This window comes from Ornithorhynchus anatinus, chromosome 10, assembly GCF_004115215.2.
Source record: "Ornithorhynchus anatinus isolate Pmale09 chromosome 10, mOrnAna1.pri.v4, whole genome shotgun sequence".
NCBI lineage: Eukaryota > Metazoa > Chordata > Mammalia > Monotremata > Ornithorhynchidae > Ornithorhynchus > Ornithorhynchus anatinus.
The window spans coordinates 37581941-37598570 of record NC_041737.1 but is presented as its reverse complement, the minus strand read 5'-3'; the positions used below and the strand labels follow the sequence as shown (position 1 = coordinate 37598570).

Genomic DNA, 16630 nt, shown 5'->3' with positions numbered 1-16630 from the left:
GGCCAGATATAATAATAATAATGATTACAGTATGTGTTTAGCATTTACTATGTGCCAGGCACTGTACTAAGCGCTGGTGTGGATACAAGCAAATCGGGTTGGACAAGGTTCTGTAAAGCCCACGTGGGGCTTACAGTCTCAATACCCATTTAACAGATGAGGTAACTGAGGCAGAGAGAAATGAAGTGACTTGCCCAGGTCACACAGCAGGCAAATGCCAGATCCGGGATTAGAACTCATGACCTTCTGACTCCCAGGCCATAGTCTATCCAATACTCCATGCTTCTCAAACATCTTCCCAGTATATGCCAACAGAAAGCTTACACTAATGATCAAAAATAAATGCCATCTTAGCACATTCATTGGCTGAATAATGGATTTACAAGAAGCATGATTAGTGCCAGGTGATCTATAGGGTGATGGGCTCCGAGCCAGTGGTCATGACTCAAGATAGAGATGTCCTACATCACTGTCAATTATTCCTCCAAATCACAGATTTAACAAGTGGCAGAGAGCCAAAAAGGCCAACAAAATGCTGAGCATCACAGTTTTCCTTCTGCATTGTACACCTGCACCCAGAATCTTCCATCAGTTCTGTTTAGAATGTAAACTTCTTGATGACAGGATAGTTTCTGCTAATTCTTTGATACTCTCCCAGGTATTCAACTATAGTTATCTACACAGAGTTAAATGCTCAAAATATTACTGATTGGTGACCGCCTCTTTGGAAGGATAGAACAGAGCTCAAGAAGGTAGGAAGTAATAAGGATAATATTTATTTAGCACCCAATGGATTGCAGTGCCAATGTAACTATTAGATTACAAATTCCTTTAGGTCAGGGATTGTATCTACTATTTCCAAATGCTTAATACAGTATTCTTCCCAGAGAATACTCAGTAAATGCTATCGTTACCTTACTAAGTACTTGGGAAGTACAAAACAGGCACACAGTAAATGCTCAATAGATAAAAACAATTAATCCAAGTGGCTTGTCTCTCACCCACAAGTGCTTACCTGCTAATGGGGGGTGAAGGTACTGTGATCGACAACCAAGATGATCAGGGGTTGGAGAAGCTTCCAAACGAGATACAACGAAAATGTCAGGACTGCATTTTGAGAAGATGGAGGGGGAGAGAGAACACGTTTGAAGCTTACAGAATAATCGAGACTGTGGACAGATTCCTGAATCCCACAGTACCAGGAAGTCAGGGTCCTTAATGAAACTTGGAGGTGACCAGGTCCAAACACTCATATTGAAACAATGTGTTCCCCAGCAAGAGGGCAGTATGGAGTAGGATAAACACGGAATCTGTTCCCACAGCTAGTTGTGCAGCTGAAAATGTCAGTGGATACAAACACTCAGATTAATGAACTTTATTAATGATAATAAAGGGGTCTTGGAGCGAAATTTAGGAATGGTCAAAGGTACATCCCTAATCATGAGGGCAGGCAGCACATGGTCTGCTATATTGTACTTTCCCCAGTGCTTAGTATAGTATTCTGCACACAGTAATAATAATGATAATAATGTTGGTATTTGTTAAGCGCTTACTATGTGCCGAGCACTGTTCTAAGCGCTGGGGTAGACACAGGGGAATCAGGATGTCCCACGTGGGGCTCACAGTCTTCATCCCCATTTTACAGATGAGGTAACTGAGGCACCGAGAAGTTAAGTGACTTGCCCACAGTCACACAGCTGACAAGTGGCAGAGCTGGGATTCGAACTCATGACCTCTGACTCCAAAGCCCGTGCTCTTTCCACTGAGCCACTCTGCTTCTCTAGGTCGGAGATGACTTGACTACCTAAGACAAGACAAGGTAGCAGTACTGGTAGTCCTAACAGTATTTACTGAGTGCTCATTAAGTGCAGTGCACTGTACAAAGCACCTGGGAAAGCACACCAGAAGCAAAATACCTCCTTCCTCTCCACAAACACTGTATGCTCAAATGAAGAAGACAAACTTGAAAATATTTACAGCCATCAAAATAAATGACTGTACAATTGATTACACAAATGCAGAGTGCATAGGAAGGGCAAAAATGCATAAATGTACAAGTACATTTATGCAATATATATATATATATATCCCCTATGGATTGTAAGTGCCTTGTGGGCAGGGAATGGGATTACCAACTCTATTTATTGTACTTATTAAACTCTTGTACCAAGCATTTAGTATCAGACTCGGTGCACAGTAAGTGTTCAATAAGTACGATTGCTCGATTGATAGAAATGTACCGGTGTTCGGGTGGCTAAAGGAGTTGAACTTCATGTCAACTCGAAGATATTGGCCCTACCACAGAAGGCACATCTGGCTTCTTGAGCAATTTCACCAGGACCATCTACAGACCAGGATTAACATCGAACTGCAGGGCAGATCCCCAAAAATGAAGTCCTGGAATGCAGTAAGAACTCATTAAATACCATTGATTGATGGGTCCTCCAAGATTCCTGGCATTTAGAGTCCTGAGGTGGTCACAGGTCTGACCCAAGAAAGATATTTCTTAGGTACTAAGTTCTTAGTAACATTTCCATATAGAAGCAGGGGCCAAGTCATACATAATGGATACATGCAAGGGAGAAAGACAAGAAGCTCGTCTTTTTAAAACTACAAAGAGCATCTTTTGAAACTGGACAGCTATTAAGTATCGTCCATTCATCAGTCAATCAATTTATTGAGTGCTTGCCCTGGGTAGAGCCCTGAACTGAGCACTTGGGAAAGAACAATGCACAGAGTTGCTAGATGTGATCCCTGCCTCAAGGAGCTTACTTCCATTCCCGGAAACCACTCATAAAGAAATAAGGCCATCAGGAGTCATTTAAGAAGGTATTTATACAGAAGTCCAAAAATTCCAAGTCAGATCCAGTCAACAGGAGAGAGTCATCATCTGCAAGAGGATAAAGTGGAGCCTGGAAAAATGAACGGATGGTCTCTCAGTTAAGTGTCGAAAAGACAGGCATCTAGGCAATCCTCACGCTTACAGTTATTTCTGCATCAATTAATCTTAATGACATTCCTGAAATGAAAACATCATTCCCAACAGATGTTAAAAAGAAATCATCCAAGGCCTACAAGGTGGCCGTGTCCAAATTGGGATGTGAATTTAAGAATCTACGACCGAGTCCTATCTCCCCCCGCTGTACATACTTCACAAGAGCTGCCACTGTAACTGGCCCTAATTGGCCCCCTCGTTAGAAATCTCAGCAGAGGAGCCCAGAATAGAAAAGACGGCAGAGCCCTCTGTCCTACCGAGCTTGTCTATCTCCACAGGTGAGGCTGAGATCAAGAATGGGGGAGATGGCCTGCCCGCTGCCTGGAAGGCTAGGACCTACACCCGTTGGGTGGATAAACACACAACTGCCAGTCTTCCGGACTGTTAATCAGGGTCCTCCATGGTCTTTGAGGATCCCGAAAAACACAAAAAGCCAGGGGTGCTCCTGAAGATGATGTGGTTATTAGAAAGCCCAAGGATGCGAAGGCAGCAGTCAGTTGTCTTCTGTAGGAGCAATCCTGCTGCACATTAGCAGGGGTTTCTGAAGAAGCCCGTTTCCACCTTCTTCTGAAAATAAGAGCGACGGCTGCACATTCTCACTAGAGGCTGAGGATTAGAAAGTACAACTAGAATGGGAAGTTTGGGACTCCTCAACGGGTACAATAAGATGGTTTTCAAGAGAAATAATTTTTCCCTCCATGGGTCCGCTGGGACTGGGATGGGACCGGAGCCGATCCCCCTAAGAATAATATTTTCTAGCCTTCTGACAAAATGTTTTGAGCTTCAAGATCAGGAGAAGAGATAAGCAAGGGGAGAAGGAATCTTGTTAAAACACGTCTTTGTTTAGAGAGAACCGGGACTCTGCGTAAGATAGAGAACAGAGATGAGCCCAAGTAGGGGCTTGATAAATGTCAGGCTCGGTGGTGGTATTGCTGATAAGACACTATGGATTGTTTATGTGCCACACTTTCGTCACCTGCTAAATGGCAGTCACCCCGTTTTTCACCTATCAACCTTGGGACATCAGAAGGCATAAAGAGATGCAGCTTTAGAAGTGCCTTGAATTCTGCCATAAGACAGGCCAATATTAAGTTGAGGTATCATTGTGTACATCGATATAATTAGCTTCCAATTTAAAGAAATGACTCATCCTTCCCCTCTATATAGGATCTTTGGCAGGCTAGTTCACTGTCCTATTGGAATCAAAATCACTGCTCAGCAGGTTGCCCCGGATGAACATCTTTACCACATTTTCCAGAAGCACCACCTGAAATATCCATCCCAGTGTTATTTAATAACTTGTTAAATACTGCAAATTCCGAAGTTTGGCTTGTGCCCCTTGAGGGAGTATAAGGGGAGGGGGGGAGGATGTGTGAGTGTTAAAGTTCCTAATTTTATTTCCATTAAGGTACAAAATAAGTTAATTGAAAATTTGCAGAATCATGCAGGAGGCTAAGAAAAGAAGCTAATTTGCCAGAGTAGGCCATCTCTCTGCTCCAGGAAGTTTTAGACTGTGATGTGAAATTATGTTGCAAGGAGAGCTCTGAAGATGGGTCGAAACTTGCACCCAGGCAAAGATTTGGGGCTCAGGGGAGAAAGAAAGGCAAGTCAAGCACTTGTTCTCCACTGGATATAACCCCCATTGAGGCACTGAGGATATCATTTCACAGATGATATATTTTTCTTAATGTGATTTTCAGAACACCTCTAATGGAAAATGCCTATTAAAGAATAAAAAGACACCGTACAAATGTTACACAAGAATTTGCAGCAATTATTTTTAAAACAAATGCCAGTGTACTGGATTTTTTGGAATGGTTTTCGGAATGGCTGGCACAGTCTCATGTATTAACCCAAGCCCTCATCTCTCTGGCTAAGACTTTTTGGAGCATCTCATCAGAAAGAGGCACCCAGACTTGAAGGAAAGGGTCACTTGCATCTTGAATGGTGGAGCACTGCTAGATCTCAAGAAGATGTGGACATTGCATTTTGAGAGGGAGACTTTTGCATGGGGGGTTAGCTTTAAGCAGCATGGCTCAGTGGAAAGAGCACGGGCTTTGGAGTCAGAGGTCATGGGTTCGAATCCCAGCTTTGCCACTTGTCAGCTGTGTGACTGTGGGCAAGTCACTTAACTTCTCTGTGCCTCAGTTACTTCATCTGTAAAATGGGGATTAAGACTGTGAGCCCCACGTGGGACAACCTGATTCCCTTGTGTCTACCCCAGCGCTTAGAACCGTGCTCTGCACATAGTAAGCGCTTAACAAATACCAACATTATTATTTTGGGGGCCTCAGCTTCCCCATCTGCAAAACGGGAATTCAGTAACTGTTCTCACTCCTACTTAAACCGTGAGCCACACATGGGCCAGGGACTCTGTCCGATCTGCATATACTGCATCTGCCTCAGGGCTTGGCACATAGCAAATGCTTAGGAAATACCACAGTTATGATTATTATCGGAAATGGTACTGTCTGTTTAGCAGGCACATGCGAAATGGAAAAGCCTCTTTTAAAAGTATGCATATTAGAAATAAATTGAAATTAAACAAAAGGCATAAAACAGATACAATCATAAAGAATGAAGTCACACTAAAGCTTAATTGTACTCTTATTTGCCTTCATCAAATGGAGCTTTGGGTTTCTGTGGGAGGAAATAAAATATAATTCTGCTTTTTCTGGAGGGGGAAGAGGTGTGGTTAATAAAATTCTATTTTTTTTTTCCTATTTTCTAAGAAGATGCCTTATGTTCACTGGCACTGTCTGGTGCCAATATGGATTTGTAAGCCCGAGCATGGAAAACAGAAAACTGAAATATTCAAATTTCAGCCTAGGCACTTCTGGGAAGGCATGGCCACCAACCTTAGTCAGAGGAGGTGTGGGAGGGGGAGGAAGGCGAGTTTGGCTTTGCCTAGATTTGGCCCTTCACCTTCTAGAGGCTTCAATGAGGTGAGGGCAGGATACCCTACAATGCACTTCCCTCTTGAAAGGGAGCCTTCCAGAAAAAGGGAGACAGACCAAGATGTGCTGCAGGGAAAGCAGAGACTCCTCAGTGAGTGAGAGAGAGAGAAACTGTGTGTATGTGTGTGTGTGTATGCGTGCATGTGTGTTGGAGGGGAGGGGGTTGTATCAAAGGCACTGCCAGTGACACAGCCAAGGTTCAGCCAAATAAAAGCTCTCACAACCTCCCTCTCCAAAGCGAGAGGAAGCCCCAGCACACGTTTCCCAGTGCGCTGCAAAGCACTCCTTGGGCAGGAGCTGGGCAGATCACTGGCCCCCTCCAGGATATGTGAAGAGGTTGGAGGATAAGGCAGTTCCCTCTTCTGATCCCCACAGGGGAGGCCAGCAGCAGCTCTTGATCCAGCGACTTTTCCCTCCCCTGTAGAGCTCAGTGGCAGCACACCGGCCTGACTGCCTATGAATCAGGGCTGGGCACAGAGAATGCCATTTAGGCAGAAGGAGCCCTTCTTCATCTCCGGCTTCTCTGAGTTCAGGGGATGGGGAGGGGTTGCAGGGATATGAGGAGAGGGCTAGCCTAGGGAAGCCATGGCAGTGACACAAGACCAACCCTCCTTCGTCCCCTTGTAACTGCTCTGCACTTTCCTGTGCAGCAGCGCGGAGCCCCTAACTGGATCCCCTGCCACAGACTGAAGGAAAGAGTCATTTTAGTGCCCTCTTTGTCTTAAGCTGGAGAAATAAATACCTGGGGGCATGCTGAGCTGCCTAAAACTGTTAGCATTTTCATATAATGGCCATGATAATAATGATAGTATTTACTAAGTGCCTACTCTGGGGTAGATACAGGATAATCAGCTCCAATCTCTATCCAGGGTTGGAAGAATATTAAAAATGCTTATCTGCAGGCAATGAAGTAACAACTTTGGATTTTTTTTTAAGAAATTCAAAATAAGATATAGTCTATCTCTTGGGTTTAATAACGTGAGTTAGATTTTACTAACGAAATGCTCACTAGTCAAGTTCTCCAAACAGTGTTTTTCCTGATGAAAGACTCATCATCCACAGGTTTTCTGAAGGACATCAAAACCCATTTCACTATAGGCCACCCACTCGAATATAAATACAAGAAAATGTGAGTCCAAAGATCTAGAAGATATTCCAAATGTCCTAAGCATACAAAATCTTTTATGTGTCCTTAGGAGAAAAGGCTAGCATTTTAATACTGTCTCCTATATTTACAAAAACAGGTTTTGAGAAGAGAAAATGTCAGAGTTTAGAAATGTTTCACCATGTGCTGGGAATAATTCATTTGCAGGCTAAGTTTCATTATCCAATAGGTACCCTCAAGAATGAAGCTAATTTACATTTAAAATAAGAGTATGGTCTACTCTTTAAAAGCACAATGGTAAACACAGCAATTTGACAATTACATTAATATGAATATTTGCATAATCTGTCTTCTACACCTGTTCTTAATGTACAGCAGCTGCAGGACACAGCTCATCTCACTAACCTAAATGGAGAATTGGATACTCCAAGGGTGACAGAGAGTGATGTGTGAGGATTCCCTTCCTTTTAAAATGGTTAGTTTTGAAAGACGCTCTCTGACTTTTTCAAACAATCACTGCAAGTCATGTTTTCTATTAGGTTAGTCTACATTCATTCCCGGCAACAGCAGGGTGGATAAAGAAAGTTTTCCTTCTTGGATTTGGGGTAGTCATTTAACTGGTAGCAAAAGCAGTAAAAAAGCTAGGGTAAAAGACCGGGTATTCAACTAAACACATCTCTAGAAAAGTGCAGCTATAGGCATTTCATTTCTGCACAGTATTTGGAAAAGTATCTATGGAAGTGTCACTTCTTATCCTGCAAATTTTTGAATGTCACCCTTCCACCTCACAATAAGTGAGCAGGCCTTCAGTTCATGCATATGAATCCCCAAGTGAACTCAGCATAGGCAATATTTAATTCTTCAAAGACCCTGAAACAAGAATTCGATATGCTCTACCTACTGTTCTCCGGATAGCATTTTTGTCAGCTCTTTGCAATCCATACTTGGATTATATCTTTCTAGACCATCTTTTTAAAGGGGCAGTTGGAACCAAATGTTTAGAAGAAGCAATTTGTTTCCTTAAGGTAAATGAAAGATTCACTAAGCTTTATTGGAGTTAAACATCACCAATCACACTCATAAACATCACTGATGTACTATTGACCGTTGGGTAGATAAACATGAAATAAATGGCTGATCTCTCAGTTCAGCTTCCAGCTGTTCATGGGGCCAGGATTGACTCTTAATAAAAGGGTCACACTATAAACAGAAAAGGAAATAAATACACATTTACTGATGCCCTTGAAGGTGGGTTGAATAAATAATGGGAATCAAAAGAGTGAAGCTCCTCTTTGCCTATATGTAGACTTCTCCACAGGCAATATCGGGACTTACTTCATTTGCCTCCCTGAGACAAGCAGTTTTGCACAAGGAGAGGCAGACACAAACTCTTAGATAATTAATTACTGCCTTTTTTTTTTTTTTGGCTCGAGGCAAACCTGTTAGACCTATGTCACATGTGCCTTGTGGGTGTCACACTTTCTAAATAAATAGCATTTACTTTTTCAAATTGCGTTTCTAGGAATGAAGTGGGGGGAGGGAGGAGGAGGGGTAAGATAACTTCAAAAGAGGGGCGTTCTTAAGTCATTAAAAAAAAATCTGCGGGGATTGTGAGCGTGACTTTTGCTCCTTGTCTGGATAAAGGCTTATCATATGCAGTGTTCAAATGTTTGCAGCAATGTGAGTAGTTATGGTGGCTGTGACAACAGCTATTCTGAATGTTTTGACCTATGAGTGTTTGGGTTTCCATATGTACTGTAATGGTGTTTTACAATCCCTTGTGGGTAAAAAAAACCCTTAAGTTGAATGGAGTGAGGACTGTCAACAGATCGAAATACAGAGCTTTTTAATAACACCTGTTGAGGTATCCAACCCCCCTAAAATATAAATTATTTTCTGAATTTAAAATACTTTGATGTTGCCGTAGTTCAAAAAATGGGTGATCAGATATTCTATCAGTAGTGATATTAGTAATATTTATTAAGCACTTCCTGAGTGCAATGCGCTGTACTTGGTAAAGTACAAAAGAACCGAAGATATGTTCTCTGCCTTCAAGGGGATTACAATCTAATAGAATCAATGCAGGAAAAACTATTTCTTCTATTGTACTCCTCCACATACTTGGAACAGTGCATTATATCCAGTAGGTGCTCTGCACACAGTAGACACGCATATTTCAATAAAAAAGCACAAGAAATGTTATCCTGCTTACTTAAGGATATAAACCCATAGGCCCCTTAAGTGTCACCTCAGAAAAGTTACCCTCCTCAGCACTCTTGTTATATGTGTATTCAATTATTTGTCCTGTCTGCAGTAGTTGTATTTTTTTTTTTATGTTTGCCTTCTCCATTTGAATATAAGTTTCCTGAGGGCAAGGAACATATTACTTCATTATCAAGTACTTTCAAGTGCCTATCTCCCCAAGAGGAACTTGGATGGTGGTGGGACAATGGGGGTTCAGGAGAAGGGGACCCCATAAAAGCAGGAGGATCTGCAGGTGGTTGGGGCACCGACGACAAAACACAGTGTCTCCTCCTGGCTGCCATCCCTCACCCTGACCTCTCCTTTCAGGGTGTCCTCTGGCTGCTTCTGCAAAAAGCCAGGAGCCCCGCTACCCACTCCTCAGCGCCATTACCTGGACACCCATACTAGGCCTGAGGCAGATGGCAGTTATGGGAATGAAAGGTCATTGGCCATCTGGAGCTGGCATAGGTGGGATGCAGCCCAGGGAGGGAAACTGCCAGCTGTGGCCACCAATGATGGGAGGACTGGTAGTGGTGGGGGTGTAGTCACTAATGAAAAAAGGCACCATGTCATTCTGGGTTCTAGAAAAATGATATTTCTACACCCTGAGACAACTTCTTTCTCTCAAATGCCTCATGCTCTCAGTTAAGCCTACCTCCTCCTGCCTAGCTTGGGTAGGTGCAGAAAGCAAGGTGTTATCTTCCAGTTAATGACTTTTCTGATACTTGAAAGTTTCTTCAGAGTTTCATCTCCCAATATAACAACTATTAGCACATTTCCCAATCTTTTGACCACCTTTGATGCTCCTCTGATATTTATCTGAATGCTCACCTAGGAGACTCCCTATAGTGGTGCTACTCAGCTGTGAAAAAGATATTGAAGGTAGTAGTAATGGTATTTACTTAGTGCTTACTATGTGCAGAGCACTGTACTAAATGCTGGGAAAGAATACAGAGGTGGGTATTAGTACCTGTCCCTCAAGGGACGGGGTGGTCATGAAAAGGAGTGATAGAGGATCTATGTGATTGACTTCACCTTTGGAAATCTCTAAATTACGGGAAAAAAGGAGTCTCTTCCCAACCGTGAATCATACTAGGTTGAACTTTCACATAAAAATCCAGAAAAAAAATCTCCATTGCTCATTTCTGGGTGAGCAAATGATGGTTGATGCTCTTCCAGGGCAGGGACTCCTTTATTTTGATTGTACTTTCCCCAGTGGTCAGTACAGAACTCTGTACATAGTAGGCTCTCAGTAAGTATTTCTATTTAATGAATTGTTGAACATTAATGAGTAGGGTATGAATTTTACCTTGTTTGACCTGATTTCAACTCCCAAACTATTTTCTTATAAAGCTATATTGGTATTCACTCTACCCTCAGCTCCACAAAACTTCTGTACGTATCTATGTTTATATTAATGACGGTCTCTCCCTCTAGACTCTAACCTCACTGTGGGTAGGGAACTTGTCTACCAATTTTGTTTTATTGTTTTCTCCCAAGTGATTAATACAGTGTTATGTACACAGGAAGCACTCAATAAATATCCTTGATTGATTGATAGAGTTAAACACTTCTGAAACCTCCCAGAAAACTATTTTTCAAAATATTGTTCATCTTTTCCATAATATTTTCAATGCAAAAAATGGACTTTGTTGATTTACAAACCCATCCTAATTCTGCCACAATTAACTGAAGAAGATTAAATGTCTTTGTGTGACTTCTGTCAATAGAAGAATTATATACTTTAGAATGTGACATCAGAAAAGTTGGGTTATTTTCCAATGCATCACTAATGTATTTTTTGTTTCTAGAGGATTTCTCTTGTTTGCATTCTGTATAAAATCCAGGGTTTCCTTGGAAAATTGGCAGTTTTTGCTGACATCTTGTGTGTGGCACTATTCCTCTAGTTCCAATATACAGCCCTAACCTCAAAATCAAAATTTGGTCACTAAGTTTTGCATCATCCCCAGAGCCCTATACCTCCAATTATGTAGAGTTATATGAAGTGGTCTACTACCCATGTTAAACTGGAGCTGTAATGCCAGGCAAGCATCTTTGTAGTTCGCATATGCCAGAAAGGAGTTATTTCTAAAGAAACACACACCAGGCAGAAATATGCTAGCTAAGTCAGAGATGAATGCTAAAACAAACCTTAGAATTTTTGAAAATTAAATCTGGTCTTAACCTGAATTTTAAAAATAATTATAAAGCCACCCCTTGAATTATATGTTTTTTATGTTCCAAAATCCATCCCCTAGATAGAGGTCCCTCCAATCTGCAGGGCCCCAAAGGAGGACAGTTTTAAGTGGAAACAGAGAAAGGAAAGTACTGACAGGGTGTCTCAGGGGCCAGTGGCTGACCAGACAGGAGCTATTTTTGTTTCATTAGGTCTGAACCTGCAGTGAACTTGGACATCCAACTGCTTAACCACATGAAGCTAGCTGCCCTTCCAAGGAGGTGGCTATCTGGATGCCTATTAAGTAAGGCAGTTTGTTTCCAGGATGTTTGTTGCCTCCAAATGGGGGAGAGCTTTAATTCTCACACTGGGAAAAATTCACACATTCTCACTCCAGAGGAGATTTGTTCATGGTCTAAAATCGGTTCAATCCAACACTTGCTTCAAGAATCACGGGACTTCCAGTTTGTCTCTACACTGTAAGCTCTTTGTGGGCAGGGAATGTGCCAACCAATTCTGTTGTATTGTACTCTGCCAAGTGCTGAGTACTTACTCTGCACACCGTAAGCATTCAATAAATACTACTGATTGATTGAGAGTGTTGAGAATGGAGTGGAAGGAACTGTTAGTGTTAGGCCAGAAAAAATAATAAATCAGAAAAAAGTCTATGCATGCTCATGCCCTTCTCCTCTCTTTCAAATGACTGAGAAGCAGCACGGCCTAGTGGATGGAACGTAGACCTGAAAGTCAGAAGGGCTTGGGTTCTAATCCCGGCTCTCCCACTTGTCTGCTGTGTGACCTTGGGCAAGTTACTTCACTTCTCTATGCCTCAGATCCCTCATCTGTCTTATGTGGGACAGGGACTGTGTCCAAACTGATTACCTTGTATCTACCCCAGGGCTTAGAACAGTGCTTGGCACATAGTAAGTGCTTAAATACTTCAATTATTATTATTATTACAAGCCTGCCCCATTGCTGTCTCAGTACACCCACTGCAGCTGCAGGGGAAATTTAAACAGCAATGACACTCACCTCAAAGTAGCAGAGTGTAGCTTGCATGGTTGACAGTTTATCTGTAAAATGATAAATGCTTTGAGTATTTTATCAACCCTCTGGAAGAAACAGCTATCCTCGCCTCAGAGGATGAGTTTTAAGTTACTTTCTTCTGGGTTTTCCTGACTTAAAGACAACCAGAAGTTGAGGCAGCCTGATTATGGAAATCTTACTGTAAGGCTTGGTAGAGGTAGTAAACCAGCTTTAATTCACCTGCACTCCTGGTTGAGGTAATAGGGAGGTAGGGCTGTCTTGCAGAAAATATGAATGTTTAGAATGATTTACAACAAGTTTTGAACAGTTGCTTTGGCCTTTTATTTTGACTAAGAGGCCCATGAAGAGGCGACTGCAAACACAGTTGCAAGTAAAAGTCATGGAGGCTCTACAAGACAGCTAATCTGCCATTTCAGAGTTAAATGCCTCTTGAAGTCAGGAGACCTGCTACTAACCTCCTGTAAAACCTTGGACAAGTCACTTAGCCTAAATGTACCTCAGTTTCCAAATCCACAAAATGGGGATAAGATACCTTCCTCTTAGACTGGGAGTCCTTGTGGGACTAAGCCAGATCTGATTACCTTGTCTCTCTAACACAGCAGTTAGAACAGGGCTTGAAACATAGTTCTTAATAAAAACCATAAATGAACTAAAACTGCTGCATCCCACATTAATCTCCTGTCAATAATCCCAATAGCTTTTCCTAAACTTTGTTCTTCAGAATATCTTCTGCTGCTTTTGTGATGTGCCATTATACCGTCAGTCCCGTAGAAGGTCAGGGACCCCTGGTGTCCATGGAACCTGAAACATGATAATACTAAGAATTTTAATAATCATGGCATCTGTTAAGTGCTTATTATGCTACAAGCACTGTACTAAATTCTGGGGTAGACTCCAGATACCCAGGTTGGACACGATTCCTATCCAACATGGGGTTCAAAGTAGGAAGTAGGAGGGAGAATAGCTAATGAATCTCCATTTTGCAGATGAGGGAACTGAGGCACAGAGAAGTTAAGTGACTTATCCAAGGTAACCCAGCAGGCAAGTGGAGGAGCGAGGATTAGAACCCAAGTCCTAAACCCATGCCCATGTTCTTTCCACTAGACTATACTCCTTCCTTATATGTCCTGGGCAATGGCCAGCACGTTTCCGAATGGCTCCAACAGAGACATGAGATCTTGAGGCATCACCCTTGAGTAGATCTTGCCTCTAGCAGAATCACTACCCTTAAAGACACACCACACACACACACACTCTCTCTAATCAGGAGCAGAGTCTCCCTAGCAGACATGCTGTACCTCCTGGGCACATGGCAGCGCGACGTTGCATAATAACATGCGAAATGAAGCCTGACTTAAATGAAAATATCATATAAAACAATAGAAGTAATTAAATTCCCTATAAGCACATCAATAAAATAAAATTAAAAAACACAGCAGCAGCTTGGCCCTAAGGAAAAAAAAATGAAAAAGCAGAAGCAGTGTCACATGAAAAACAATGGAGCAGAGATCTTGGATGAAGAATTTCTGCTGACATTTTCCCAAGAAAGAAATAAAAAGAAAGCCTGATGTTGGCCTTCTCTAACTCTGGAGCCTTAATTTATGATTGGACTTGGATCCTTCAGAACCTCTCCCACAGTGCTCTTTCAATGGCTTCTCTATTGTGTCACACCAACGTGCTACACTCTGTGCCTTTGAACCATCACAATACATTAGCAGCCACCTCACTTCTACTTTTCTGAGGGAGCATAAGAAACTCAGAGGTTCGATGGCAAAGGGTCTTTATCCCATCATTTGAAAATTAATTAAATTCAACAGCATAGCAGCAGTATCATCTTTGGTCTTTGAGATTCAGTTTTCAGGAGCGGAGAGCTTCAACACACCCAGTTGTCCTTCACTGTCTCCATGCATGTGTATGTGAGATCAGAAGAGAGGAACTCATTGAAATGTCATGTGGTGCCTTCACCCCCTGCTACCTCTATCAGCCCCTTCTCCCAACACATCACATTAGAGAAGCAGTGTAGTCTAGGGGAAAGCACATGGCCCTGGGAATCAGAAGGACCTGAGTTTTAATCCACTTATCTGATGGGTGACCTTGGGCAAGTCATTTAACTTCTCTGTGCCTAGGTTACGTCATCCGCAAAGTGAGGAATTAAGACTGTGAACCCCACGTGGGACAGCGACTATGTCCAACCGGATTAGCTTGTAATCACCCCGGCCCAGCACAGAGTAAGTGCTTAACAAATATCTTAAAAAAATAAATAAAATAAACAATAACAAACATCAGATCACATGGCTCTTCCCCTGAATCGGAGTCTGTTCTTGCTCGGAAATGCCTGTCATGCTTCTCCCTCAATGAATCACTGACTGTCCTAGATCAAGCAGCAGAAACCATGCTAAATCAGTTTAAAAAAATCTCCAACTGATTGGAGATCAAGTAAATCATCAATAGAACTCCTTAAGCCCCTTCTGCGTGGAGCACTGCATGTCCCCACTATGGATCCACTGGAAAGAGGTTTGCTCTAGAAATTAGGAGACCTGGATTCTACTCCTGGTTCTTCCTAGTAAAGTACCAAAGAACCACCTTGGGCATTCTGCAAGGAGGGCAGACCCAGCGGGCATTCCCAGAAATAACTGGTCAGTATGGATGGAAAACACTGCAATGGCTACCAAGTCTCCACCTGCTGGATTAGGGCACTTTGGAGCAGTGTCAACACATGCTGTGGTCCCTTCAGATGCACAAAAGTCCTGAAGTGACAGTTGTGGGGTTTTAAACTGGGAAGATGAGAGACTAGTCAGAGAAGATGATCCTGAAGGAGGTGTTAATTCAAAAGGGCTCAGAGATGGGGAGTACATGACAGAGATCTCTGAGACAAAAAAAAAAAGATTTATTTTCTTCCACCTTGCATTTAGGCACTCACAACCTACTGTAGCACTTCTGTATATACCAATTTATATCCTCTACTACTTAAACACCTACTCATGCATATACCCATCTTTCCACCCTCTTCTGCCTTTCTGCAATTTATTTTGAGTCTCGCCCACTAGACTGTAAGGGCAGGGATCATGTCCTCCCAAGTTCTTAGTATAGTGTCCTGAACATAAAAGGTGCTTAATCAATTACCACTGATTGATTTATAAATAGTTGGAAAAAGAAGAAAAACAAAGATACAATTGGTAAAGATAACAAAAATAATAATGGCATTTGTTAAGCGCTTACTATGTGCAAAGCACTGTTCTAATCATTGGGGAGGATACAAGATGATAATAATGGTGGTATTTGTTAATCGCTTACTATGTGCAAGGCACTGTTCTAAGCGCTGGGGGGAAAAAAGGTGAACAGGTTGTCCCACGTGGGGCTCACAGTTTTTAATCCCCGTTTTACAGATGAGGTAACTGAGGCACAGAGAAGTTAAGTGACTTGCCTACAGTCACACAGCTGGCAAGCAGCAGAGCCGGGATTCAAACCCATGACCTCTGACTCCCAAGCCCGGGCTCTTTCCACTGAGCCACGCTGCTTCTCTATAATGCTACAGAGAAATCAAGAAATGAATTAATAAGTAAATAGTCTGTCAACTCCTTAAAAGCATGTAGAAGCAGTGTGGCTCAGTGGAAAGAGCACGGACTTTGGAGTCAGGGCTCATGAGTTCGAATCCCAGCTCTGCCACTTGTCGGCTGTGTGACTGTGGGCAAGTCACTTAACTTCTCTGTGCCTCAGTTCCCTCATCTGTAAAATGGGGATTAAGACTGTGAGCCCCACGTGGGACAACCTGATTCCCCTATGTCTACCCCAGTGCTTAGAACAGTGCTCGGCACATAGTAAGCGCTTAACAAATATCAACATTATTATTATTATGTATCATGTCTTCCAACTCTATTCAACTCACCCAAAGTGCTCAATACAGTGCTCTGCACACAGTAAGTGCCCAATAAATGCTACTGTTCGATTGATTATATAAGTAGCAAGCATAGATGAGCGTGTATATATAAGTAGCAAGCATAGATGAGCATATATATATATATACACGCTCATCTATGCTTGCTACTTATATATACACGCTCATCTATGCTTGCTACTTATATAATCAATCGAACAGTAGCTAAAGA

The 16630-nt window shown here is 42.2% G+C and overlaps 1 protein-coding gene across 9 annotated transcripts in view; it reads right to left on the bottom strand.

Annotated features, from left to right (window-relative positions):
• FOXP2 (forkhead box P2) overlaps positions 1-16630 on the bottom strand; it is a 537816-nt gene that overhangs the window by 146157 nt on the left and 375029 nt on the right. The window lies entirely within an intron of this gene.